This window comes from Acanthaster planci, linkage group LG07 (assembly GCF_054643075.1).
Source record: "Acanthaster planci isolate LZ-2023a linkage group LG07, COTS_SCS, whole genome shotgun sequence".
In the NCBI taxonomy this organism is placed as follows: Eukaryota; Metazoa; Echinodermata; class Asteroidea; order Valvatida; family Acanthasteridae; genus Acanthaster; species Acanthaster planci.
Window position 1 is genome coordinate 8,299,321 of NC_141783.1, and position 10,498 is coordinate 8,309,818.

Below are 10,498 nucleotides of genomic sequence, written 5' to 3' on the forward strand. Positions count from 1 at the left end.
GTTTCATACCCATATATGCTTTAGTTGGGAAATTATCGTAAGAAGAAGGCTTTGGTTGTTGTCCTGCTGCTTGCTAATTTTGTGCAATTCCCGTGTCCCTTCCTGCGCAATGATGGCTCTCTATGTTGAAGCATAAAGGACCTGAAATTTGTCCAAATCAGACAATCTTGGTGGCATCTGAAAGGGCAAGTGTTCCTCTATACATTGATGTAAGTTTCATATCCATATATGTTTTACTTAGGAAATTATCTGCAGAAGAAGGCATACGTTCTTGTCAACCTACTTGCTAATTTTGTGTTATTCCATTGCCTCTTTCCAATACAGGTTCCTTCCTGAGCAATGATGGCTCTCTCTGTTGCAACATAAAAGACCTGAAACTTGTCGAAATCTGGCAGTTGTTGTGGCTACTGAAAGGGCAAATGTTCCCCTATTTATTTATGTAAGTTTCATATCCATACTTCCTTTAGTTGGGAAATTATCGTAAGAAGAAGGCTTTGGTTGTTGTCCTGCTGCTTGCTAATTTTGTGCAATTCCCCTGTCCCTTCCTGCGCAATGATGGCTCTCTATGTTGCAGCATAAAAGACCTGAAAATTGTCCAAATCAGGCAATCTTGGTGACATCGGAAAGGGCAAGTGTTCCTCTATATATTGATGTAAGTTTCATATCCATATTTGTTTTACTTAGGAAATTATATGCATAAAAAGGCATACGTTCTTGTTGAACTACTTGCTAATTTTGTGCTATTCCATTGCTTCTTTACATTACAGGCTCTTTCCTGCGCAATGATGGCTTTCTATGTTGCAGCATAAAAGACCTGAAAATTGTCCAAATCTGGCAGTCTTTGTGGCTACTGAAAGGGTGAATGTTCCCCTATTCATTTATGTAAGTTTCATATCCATACTTGGTTCAGTCGGGAAATTATCGTAAGAAGAAGGCTTTGGTTGTTGTCCTGCTGCTTGCTAATTTTGTGCAATTCCCGTGTCCCTTCCCGCGCAATGATGGCTCTCTATGTTGCAGCATAAAAGGCCTGAAAATTGTCCAAATCAGGCAATCTTAGTGGCATCTGAAAGGTAGATTGGTCCTCGTTATATTGATGTGAGTTTCATATCCATATATGCTTTAGTTGGGAAATTATCGTAAGAAGAAGGCATTGGTTGTTGTCCTTCTGCTTTCTAATATTGTGCAATTCCTTTGTCCCTTCCCGCGCAATGATGGCTCTCTATGTTGAAGCATAAAAGAACTGAAAATTGTCCAAATCAGGCAATCTTGGTGGCATCTGAAAGGGTGATTGGTCCTCTATATATTGATGTAAGTTTCATATCCATACTCCCTTCAGTCGGGAAATTATCGTAAGAAGAAGGCTTTTGTTGTTGTTCTGCTGCTTGCTAATTTTGTTCAATTCCCTTGTCCCTTCCCGCGCAATGATGGCTCTCTATGTTGAAGCATAAAAGGCCTGAAAATTGTCCAAATCAGGCAATCTGAGTGGCATCTGAAAGGGTGATTGGTCCTCTATACATTGATGTAAGTTTCATATCCATATTTTGTTTACTTAGGAAATTATATGCAGAAGAAGGCATGCGTTCTTGTCAAAGTACTTGCTAATTTTGTGCTTTTCCATTGACTCTTTCCATTACAGATTCCTTCCTGAGCAATGATGGCTCTCTCTGTTGCTACATAAAAGACCTAAGAATTGTCCAAATCTTGCAGTCTTTGTGGCTACTGAAAGGGCAAATGTTTCCCTATTGATTTATGTACGTTTCATATTCATACTTCCTTCAATTGGGAAGTTATTGTAAGAAGAAGGCTTTGGTTGTTGTCCTGCTGGTTGCTAATTTTGTGCAATTCCCGTGTCCCTTCCCGCGCAATGATGGCTCTCTATGTTGCAGCATAAAAGACCTGAAAATTGTCCAAATCAGGCAATCTTAGTGGCATCTGAAAGGTAGATTGGTCCTCTATACATTGATGTAAGTTTCATATCCATATATGTTTTACTTAGGAAATTATCTGCAGAAGAAGGCATACGTTCTTGTCAACCTACTTGCTAATTTTGTGTTATTCCATTGCCTCTTTCCAATACAGGTTCCTTCCTGAGCAATGATGGCTCTCTCTGTTGCAACATAAAAGACCTGAAACTTGTCGAAATCTGGCAGTTGTTGTGGCTACTGAAAGGGCAAATGTTCCCCTATTTATTTATGTAAGTTTCATATCCATACTTCCTTCAATTGGGAAGTTATTGTAAGAAGAAGGCTTTGGTTGTTGTCCTGCTGCTTGCTAATTTTGTGCAATTCCCGTGTCCCTTCCCGCGCAATGATGGCTCTCTATGTGAAAGCATAAAAAGACCTTAAAATTGTCCAAATTAGGCCCTCTTGGTGGCATTTGAAAGGGCGAGTGTTTCTCTATATATTGATGTAAGTTTCATATCCATATTTGTTTTACTTAGGAAACTATATGCATAAAAAGGCATACGTTCTTGTGAAACTACTTGCTAATTTTGTGCTTTTCCATTGCTTCTTTCCATTACAGATTCCTTCCTGAGTAATGATGGCTCTCTCTGTTGCAACATAAAAGACCTGAAAATTGTCCAAATCTGGAAGTCGTTGTGGCATCTGAAAGGGCAAATGTTCCCCTATTTATTGATGTAAGTTTCATATCCATATATGCTTTAGTCGGGAAATTATCGTAAGAAGAAGGCTTTGGTTGTTGTCCTGCTGCTTGCTAATTTTGTGCAATTCCCGTGTCCCATCCCGCGCAATGATGGCTCTCTATGTTGCAGCATAAAAGACCTGAAAATTGTCCAAATCTCAAAGTCGTTGTGGCATCTGAAAGGGCAAATGTTCCCCTATTTATTGATGTAAGTTTCATATCCATACTTCCTTCAATTGGGAAGTTATCGTAAGAAGAAGGCTTTGGTTGTTGTACTGCTGCTTGCTAATTTTGTGCAATTCCCGTGTCCCTTCCCGCGGAATGATAGCTCTCTATGTTGAAGCATAAAAGACCTGAAAATTTTCCAAATCAGGCAATCTTGGTGGCATCTGGAAGGTAGATTTGTCCTCTTTATATTGATGTAAGTTTCATATCCATATTTATTTTACTTAGGAAATTATATGCAGAAGAAGGCTTACGTTCGTGTTAAAATACTTACTATGTTTGTGCTATTCAATTGCCTTTTTCCTCTACAGATTCCTTCCTTCGCAATGATGGCTCTCTCTGTTGCAACATAAGAGAACTGAAAATTGTCCAAATTAGGCAATCTTTGTGGCATCTGAAAGGGCGAATGTTCCCCTATTCATTTATGTAAGTTCATATCCATACTTGGTTCAGTCGGGAAATTAAGTTTCATATCAATATTTGTTTTACTTAGGAAATTATATGCAGAAGAAGGCATGCGTTCTTGTCAAACTACTTGCTAATTTTGTGCTTTTCCATTGCTCTCTCCATTACAGGTTCCTTCCTGAGCAATGATGGCTCTCTCTGTTGCAACATAAAAGACCTAAGAATTGTCCAAATCTGGCAGTCTTTGTGGCTACTGAAAGGGCAAATGTTCCCCTATTCATTTATGTAAGTTTCATATCCATACTTCCTTCAATTGGGAAGTTATTGTAAGAAGAAGGCTTTGGTTGTTGTCCTCCTGCTTGCTAATTTTGTGCAATTCCCGTGTCCCTTCCCGCGTAATAATGGCTCTCTATGTTGAAGCATAAAAGACCTGAAAATTGTCCAAATCAGGCAATCTTGGTGGCATCTGAAAGGGTGATTGGTCCTCTATATATTGATGTAAGTTTCATATCCATATTTTGTTTACTTAGGAAATTATATGCAGAAGAAGGCTTACGTTCGTGTTAAAATACTTACTATGTTTGTGCTATTCCATTGCCTCTTTCCATTACAGATTCCTTCCCGCGCACTGATGGCTCTCTCTGTTGCAACATAAAAGACCGAAGATATGTCCAAGTCTGGCAGTCATTGTGGCTACTGAAAGGGCACATGTTCCCCTATTTATTGATGTAAGTTTCATATCCATACTTCATTCAATTGGGAAGTTATCGTAAGAAGAAGGCTTTGCTTGTTGTCCTGCTGCTTGCTAATTTTGTCCAATTCCCGTGTCCTTTCCTGCGCAATGAGGGCTCTCTATGTTGCAGCATAAAAGACCTGAAAATTGTCCAAATCAGGCAATCTTGGTGGCATCTGAAAGGGTGATTGGTCCTCTATATATTGATGTAAGTTTCATATCCATATTTGTTTTACTTAGGAAACTATATGCATAAAAAGGCATACGTTCTTGTTGAACTACTTGCTAATTTTGTGTTATTCCATTGCCTCTTTCCATTACAGGTTCCTTCCTGCGAAATGATGGCTCGCTCTGTTGCAGCACAAAGGACCTGAAAATTGTTCAAATCTGGCAGTTTTTGTGGCTACTTAAAGGGCGAATGTTCCCCTATTCATTGATGTAAGTTTCATATCCATATTTCCTTTAGTTGGGAAATTATCGTAAGAAGAAGGCATTGGTTGTTGTCCTCCTGCTTTCTAATATTGTGCAATTCCTTTGTCCCTTCCCGCGCAATGATGGCTCTCTATGTTGAAGCATAAAAGGCCTGAAAATTGTCCAAATCAGGCAATCTTGGTGGCATCTGAAAGGTAGATTGGTCCTCGTTATATTGATGTGAGTTTCATATCCATATATGCATTAGTTTGGAAATTATCGTAAGAAGAAGGCTTTGGTTGTTGTCCTGCTGTTTGCTAATTTTGTGCAATTCCTGTGTCCCTTCCTGCGCAATGATGGTTCTCTATGTTGCAGCATAAAAGACCTGAAAGTTGTCCAAATCAGGCAATCTTGGTGGCATCGGAAAGAGCGAGTGTTCCTCTATATATTGATGTAAAGTCATATCCATATTTGTTTCACTTAGGAAACTATATGCATAAAAAGGCATACGTTCTTGTTGAACTACTTGCTAATTTTGTGTTATTCCATTGCCTCTTTCCATTCCAGGTTCCTTCCTGCGCAATGATGGCTCTCTCTGTTGCAGCATAAAAGAACTGAAAATTGTCCAAATCAGGCAATCTTGGTGGCATCTGAAAAGGCGAGTGTTCCTCTATATATTGATGTAAGTTTCATATCCATATTTCTTTTACTGAGGAAATTATATGCAGAAGAAGACTTACGTTCTTGTTGAAATACTTGCTATTTTTGTGCTATTCAATTCCCTCTTTCCATTAAAGATTCCTTCCTCAGCAATGATGGCTCTCTCTGTTGCAACATAGAAGAACTGAAAATTGTCCAAATTAGGCAATCTTTGTGGCATCTGAAAGGGTGATTAGGCCTCTATATATTGATGTGAGTTTCATATCCATATATGCTTTAGTTGGGAAATCATCGTAAGAAGGAGGCTTTGGTTGTTGTTCTGCTGCTTGCTTATTTTGTGCAATTCCCGTGTCCCTTTCCGCGCAATGATGGCGCTCTATGTTGAAGCATAAAAGGCCTGAAAATTGTCCAAATCAGGCAATCCATGTGGCATCTGAAAGGTAGATTAGTCCTCTTTATATTGATGTAAGTTTAATATCCATATTTGTTTTACTTATGAAATTATATGCAGAAGAAGGCATACGTTCTTGTCAAACTACTTGCTAATTTTCTGCTATTCAATTGCCTCTTTCCATTACAGGTTCCTTCCTGCGCAATGATGGCTCTCTATGTTGCAGTGTAAAAGACCTGAAAAATGTCCAAATCTGGCAGTCCTTGTGGCTACTGAAGGGGCGAATGTTCCCCTATTTATTTATGTAAGTTTCATATCCATACTAGGTTCAGTCGGGAAATTATGGTAAGAAGAAGGCTTTGGTTGTTGTCCGGCTGCTTGCTAATTTTGTGCAATTTCCTTGTCCCTTCCCGCGCAACGATGGCTCTCTATGTTGAAGCATAAAAGACCTTAAAATTGTGCAAATCAGGCAATCTTGGTGGCATCTGAAAGGGCGAGTGTTCTTCTTTATATTGATGTAAGTTTCATATCCTTATTTCTTTTACTTAGGAAATTATATGCATAAAAAGGCAAACGTTCTTGTCAAAGTACTTGCTAATTTTGTGCTATTCCACTGCCTCTTTCCATTACAGGTTCCTTCATGAGCAATGATGGCTGTCTCTGTTGCAACATAAAAGACCTGAAAATTGTCCAAATCTGGCAGTCTCTTTCTATTGATGTTAGTTTCATATCCATATATGCTTTAGTTGGGAAATTATCGTAAGAAGAAGGCTTTGGTTGTTGTCCTGCTGCTTGCTAATTTTGTGCAATTCCCGTGTCCTTTCCCGCGCAATGATGGCTCTCTATGTTGAAACATAAAAGACCTGAAACCTGTCCAAATCGGGCAATCTTGGTGACATCTGAAAGGGCCAGTCTTCCTCTATATATTGATGTAAGTTTCATATCCATATTTGTTTTACTTAGGAAACTATATGCATAAAAAGGCATACGTTCTTGTTGAACTACTTGCTAATTTTGTGCTATTCCATTGCCTCTTTCCATTACATATTCCTTCCTGCGCAATGATGGCTCTCTATGTTGCAGCATAAAAGACCTGAAAATTGTCCAAATCAGGCAATCTTGGTGGCATCTGAAAGGGCGAGTGTTCCTCTACATATTGATGTAAGTTTCATATGCATATTTATTTTACTGAGGAAATTATATGCAGAAGAAGACTTACGTTCTTGTTGAAATACTTGCTATTTTTGTGCTATTCAATTGCCTCTTTCCATTATAGATTCCTTCTTGAGCGATAACGGCTCTCTCTGTTGCAACATAAAAGGCCTAAAAATCGTCCAAATTAGGCAATCTTTGTGGCATCTGAAAGGGTGATTGGGCCTCTATATATTGATGTTAGTTTCATATCAATATATGCTTTAGTTGGGATATCATCGCAAGAAGAAGGCATTGGTTGTTGTCCTGCTGCTTGCTACTTTTGTGCAATTCCCGTGTCCCTTTCCGCGCAATGATGGCGCTCTCTGTTGAAGCATAAAAGGCCTGAAAATAGTCCAAATCAGGCAATCCATGTGGCATCTGCAAGGTAGATTAGTCCTCTTTATATTGATGTAAGTTTCATATCCATATTTTTTTTACTTAGGAAATTATATGCAGAAGAAGGCATACGTTCTTGTCAAACTACTTGCTAATTTTGTGCTATTCCATTGCCTCTTTCCATTACAGGTTCCTTCCTGCGAAATGATGGCTCTCTCTGTTGCAGCACAAAAGACCTGAAAATTGTCCAAATCTGGCAGTCCTTGTGGCTACTGAAAGGGCGAATGTTCCCCTATTCATTGATGTAAGTTTCATATCCATACTTGCTTCAGTCGGGAAATTATCGTAAGAAGAAGGCTTTGGTTGTTGTCCTGCTGCTTGCTAATTTTGTGCAATTCCCGTGTCCCTTCCCGCGCAATGATGGCTCTCTATGTTGCAGCATAAAAGACCTGAAAATTGTCCAAATCAGGCAATCTTGGTGGCATCTGAAAGGGCGAGTGTTCCTCTATATATTGATGAAAGTTTCATATCCATATTTCTTTTACTCTGGAAATTATATATGCAGAAGAAGGCTTACGTTCTTGTTGAAATACTTGCTATTTTTGTGCTATTTAATTGCCTCTTTCCATTTCAGATTCCTTCCCACGCAATGATGGCTCTCTATGTTGCAACATAAAAGGCCTGAAAATTGTCCAAATCAGGCAATCTTAGTGGCTACTGAAAGGGTGATTGGGCCTCTATATATTGATGTTAGTTTCATATTCATATATGCTTTAGTTGGGATATCATCGCAAGAAGAAGGCATTGGTTGTTGTCCTGCTTCTTGCTACTTTTGTGCAATTCCCATGTCCCTTTCCGTGCAATGATGGCGCTCTATGTTGAAGCATAAAGGCCTGAAAATTGTCCAAATCAGGCAATCCATGTGGCATCTGAAAGGTAGATTAGTCCTCTTTATATTGATGTAAGTTTCATATCCATATTTGTTTTACTTATGAAATTATATGCAGAAAAAGGCATACGTTCTTGTCAAACTACTTGCTAATTTTGTGCTATTCAATTGCCTCTTTCCATTACAGGTTCCTTCCTGCGCAATGATGGCTCTCTATGTTGCAGCGTAAAAGACCTGAAAATTGTCCAAATCTGGCAGTCCTTGTGGCTACTGAAAGGGCGAATGTTTCTCTATATATTGATGTAAGTTTCATATCCATATTTGTTTTACTTAGGAAATTATATGCATAAAAAGGCATACGTTCTTTTTGAACTACTTGCTAATTTTGTGCTATTCCATTGCCTCTTTCCATTACAGGTTCCTTCCTGAGCAATGATGGCTCTCTATGTTGCAGCATAAAAGGCCTGAAAATTGTCCAAATCAGGCAATCTTAGTGGCTACTGAAAGGGTGAATGTTCAACTATTCATTTATGTAAGTTTCATATCCATACTTGGTTCAGTCGGGAAATTATCGTAAGAAGAAGGCTTTGGTTGTTTTCCTCCTGCTTGCTAATTTTGTGCAATTCCCGTGTCCCTTCCCGCGCAATGATGGCTCTCTATGTTGCAGCATAAAAGACCTGAAACTTGTCCAAATCAGGCAATCTTGGTGGCATCTGAAAGGTAGATTGGTCCTCGTTATATTGATGTGAGTTTCATATCCATATATGCTTTAGTTGGGAAATTATCGTAAGAAGAAGGCTTTGGTTGTTGTCCTCCTGCTTGCTAATTTTGTGCAATTCCCGTGTCCCTTCCCGCGTAATAATGGCTCTCTATGTTGAAGCATAAAAGACCTGAAAATTGTCCAAATCAGGCAATCTTGGTGGCCTCTGAAAGGGTGATTGGTCCTCTATATATTGATGAAAGTTTCATATCTATGTTTTGTTTACTTAGGAAATTATATGCATAAAAAGGCATAAGTTCTTGTTGAACTACTTGCTAATTTTGTGCTATTCCATTGCCTCTTTCCATTACAGGTTCCTTCCTGAGCAATGATGGCTCTCTCTGTTGCAACATAAAAGACCTGAAAATTGTCCAAATCTGGCAGTCCTTGTGGCTACTGAAAGGGCAAATGTTCCCCCTATTCATTGATGTAAGTTTCATATCCATATTTCCTTTAGTTGGAAAATTTTCATAAGAAGAAGGCTTTGGTTGTTGTCCTGCTGCTTGCTAATTTTGTGCAATTCCCGTTTCCCTTCCCGCGTAATAATGGCTCTCTATGTTGAAGCATAAAAGACCTGAAAATTTTCCAAATCAGGCAATCTTAGTTGCATCTGAAAGGGTGATTGGTCCTCTATACATTGATATAAGTTTCATATCAATATTTGTTTTACTTAGGAAATTATATGCAGAAGAAGGCATGCGTTCTTGTCAAACTACTTGCTAATTTTGTGCTTTTCCATTGCTCTCTCCATTACAGGTTCCTTCCTGAGCAATGATGGCTCTCTCTGTTGCAATATAAAAGACCTAAGAATTGTCCAAATCTGGCAGTCTTTGTGGCATCTGAAAGGTCGATTTGTCCTCTATATATTGATATAAGTTTCATATCCACTTTTTTTACTTAGGAAATTATATGCAGAAGAAGGCATACGTTCTTGTCAAACTACTTGCTAATTTTGTGCTTTTCCATTGCCTCTTTCCATTACGGAGTCCTTCCAGAGCAATGATGGCTCTCTCTGTTGCAACATAAAAGACCTAAGAATTGTCCAAATCTGGCAGTCTTTGTGGCTACTGAAAGGGCAAATGTTCCCCTATTCATTTATGTAAGTTTCATATCCATATTTCTTTACTTAGGAAATTATATGCAGAAGAAGGCATGCGTTCTTGTCAAACTACTTGCTAATTTTGTGCTTTTCCATTGCTCTCTCCATTACAGGTTCCTTCCTGAGCAATGATGGCTCTCTATGTTGCAGCATAAAAGGCCTAAAAATTGTCCAAATTAGGCAATCTTAGTGGCATCTGAAAGGTAGATTAGTCCTCTTTATATTGATGTAAGTTTCATATCCATATTTGGTTTAGTTATGAAATTATATGCAGAAGAAGGCATACGTTCTTGTCAAACTACTTGCTAATTTTGTGCTATTCCATTGCCTCTTTCCATTACAGATTCCTTCCTGAGCAATGATGGCTCTGTATGTTGCAACATAAAAGCCCTGAAAATTGTCGAAATCTGGCAGTCCTTGTGGCTAATTAAAGGGCAAATGTTCCCCCAATTATTGATGTAAGTTTCATATCCATACTTCCTTCAATTGGGAAGTTATCCTAAGAAGAAGGCTTTGGTTGTTGCCCTGCTGCATGCTAATTTTGTGCAATTCCAGTGTCCCTTCCCGCGCAATGATGGCTCTCTATGTTGAAGCATAAAAGGCCTGAAAATTGTCCAAATCAGGCAATCTTGGTGGCATCAGAAAGGGCGAGTGTTCCTGTATATATTGATGTAAGTTTCATATCCATATTTGTTTTACTTAGGAAAGTATATGCATAAAAAGCCTTACGTTCTTGTTGAAATACTTCCTAT

The 10,498-nt window shown here is 38.7% G+C and overlaps 1 long non-coding RNA gene across 2 annotated transcripts; it reads left to right on the forward strand.

Moving 5' to 3' along the window:
- Nucleotides 1-1,282: 1,282 nt before the first annotated feature.
- LOC110990747 (uncharacterized) lies at nucleotides 1,283-7,323 on the forward strand. Of its 2 annotated transcripts, XR_015426000.1 has the most exons (5): nucleotides 2,777-2,851; nucleotides 3,180-3,294; nucleotides 3,887-4,001; nucleotides 4,330-4,444; nucleotides 7,188-7,323. It is a non-coding gene; the product is annotated as an uncharacterized LOC110990747 (long non-coding RNA). The 2 variants fall into 2 exon arrangements; XR_015425999.1 differs by lacking the exons at nucleotides 2,777-2,851; nucleotides 3,180-3,294; nucleotides 3,887-4,001 and adding exons at nucleotides 1,283-1,751; nucleotides 2,080-2,194.
- The last annotated feature ends 3,175 nt before the right edge of the window (nucleotides 7,324-10,498 follow it).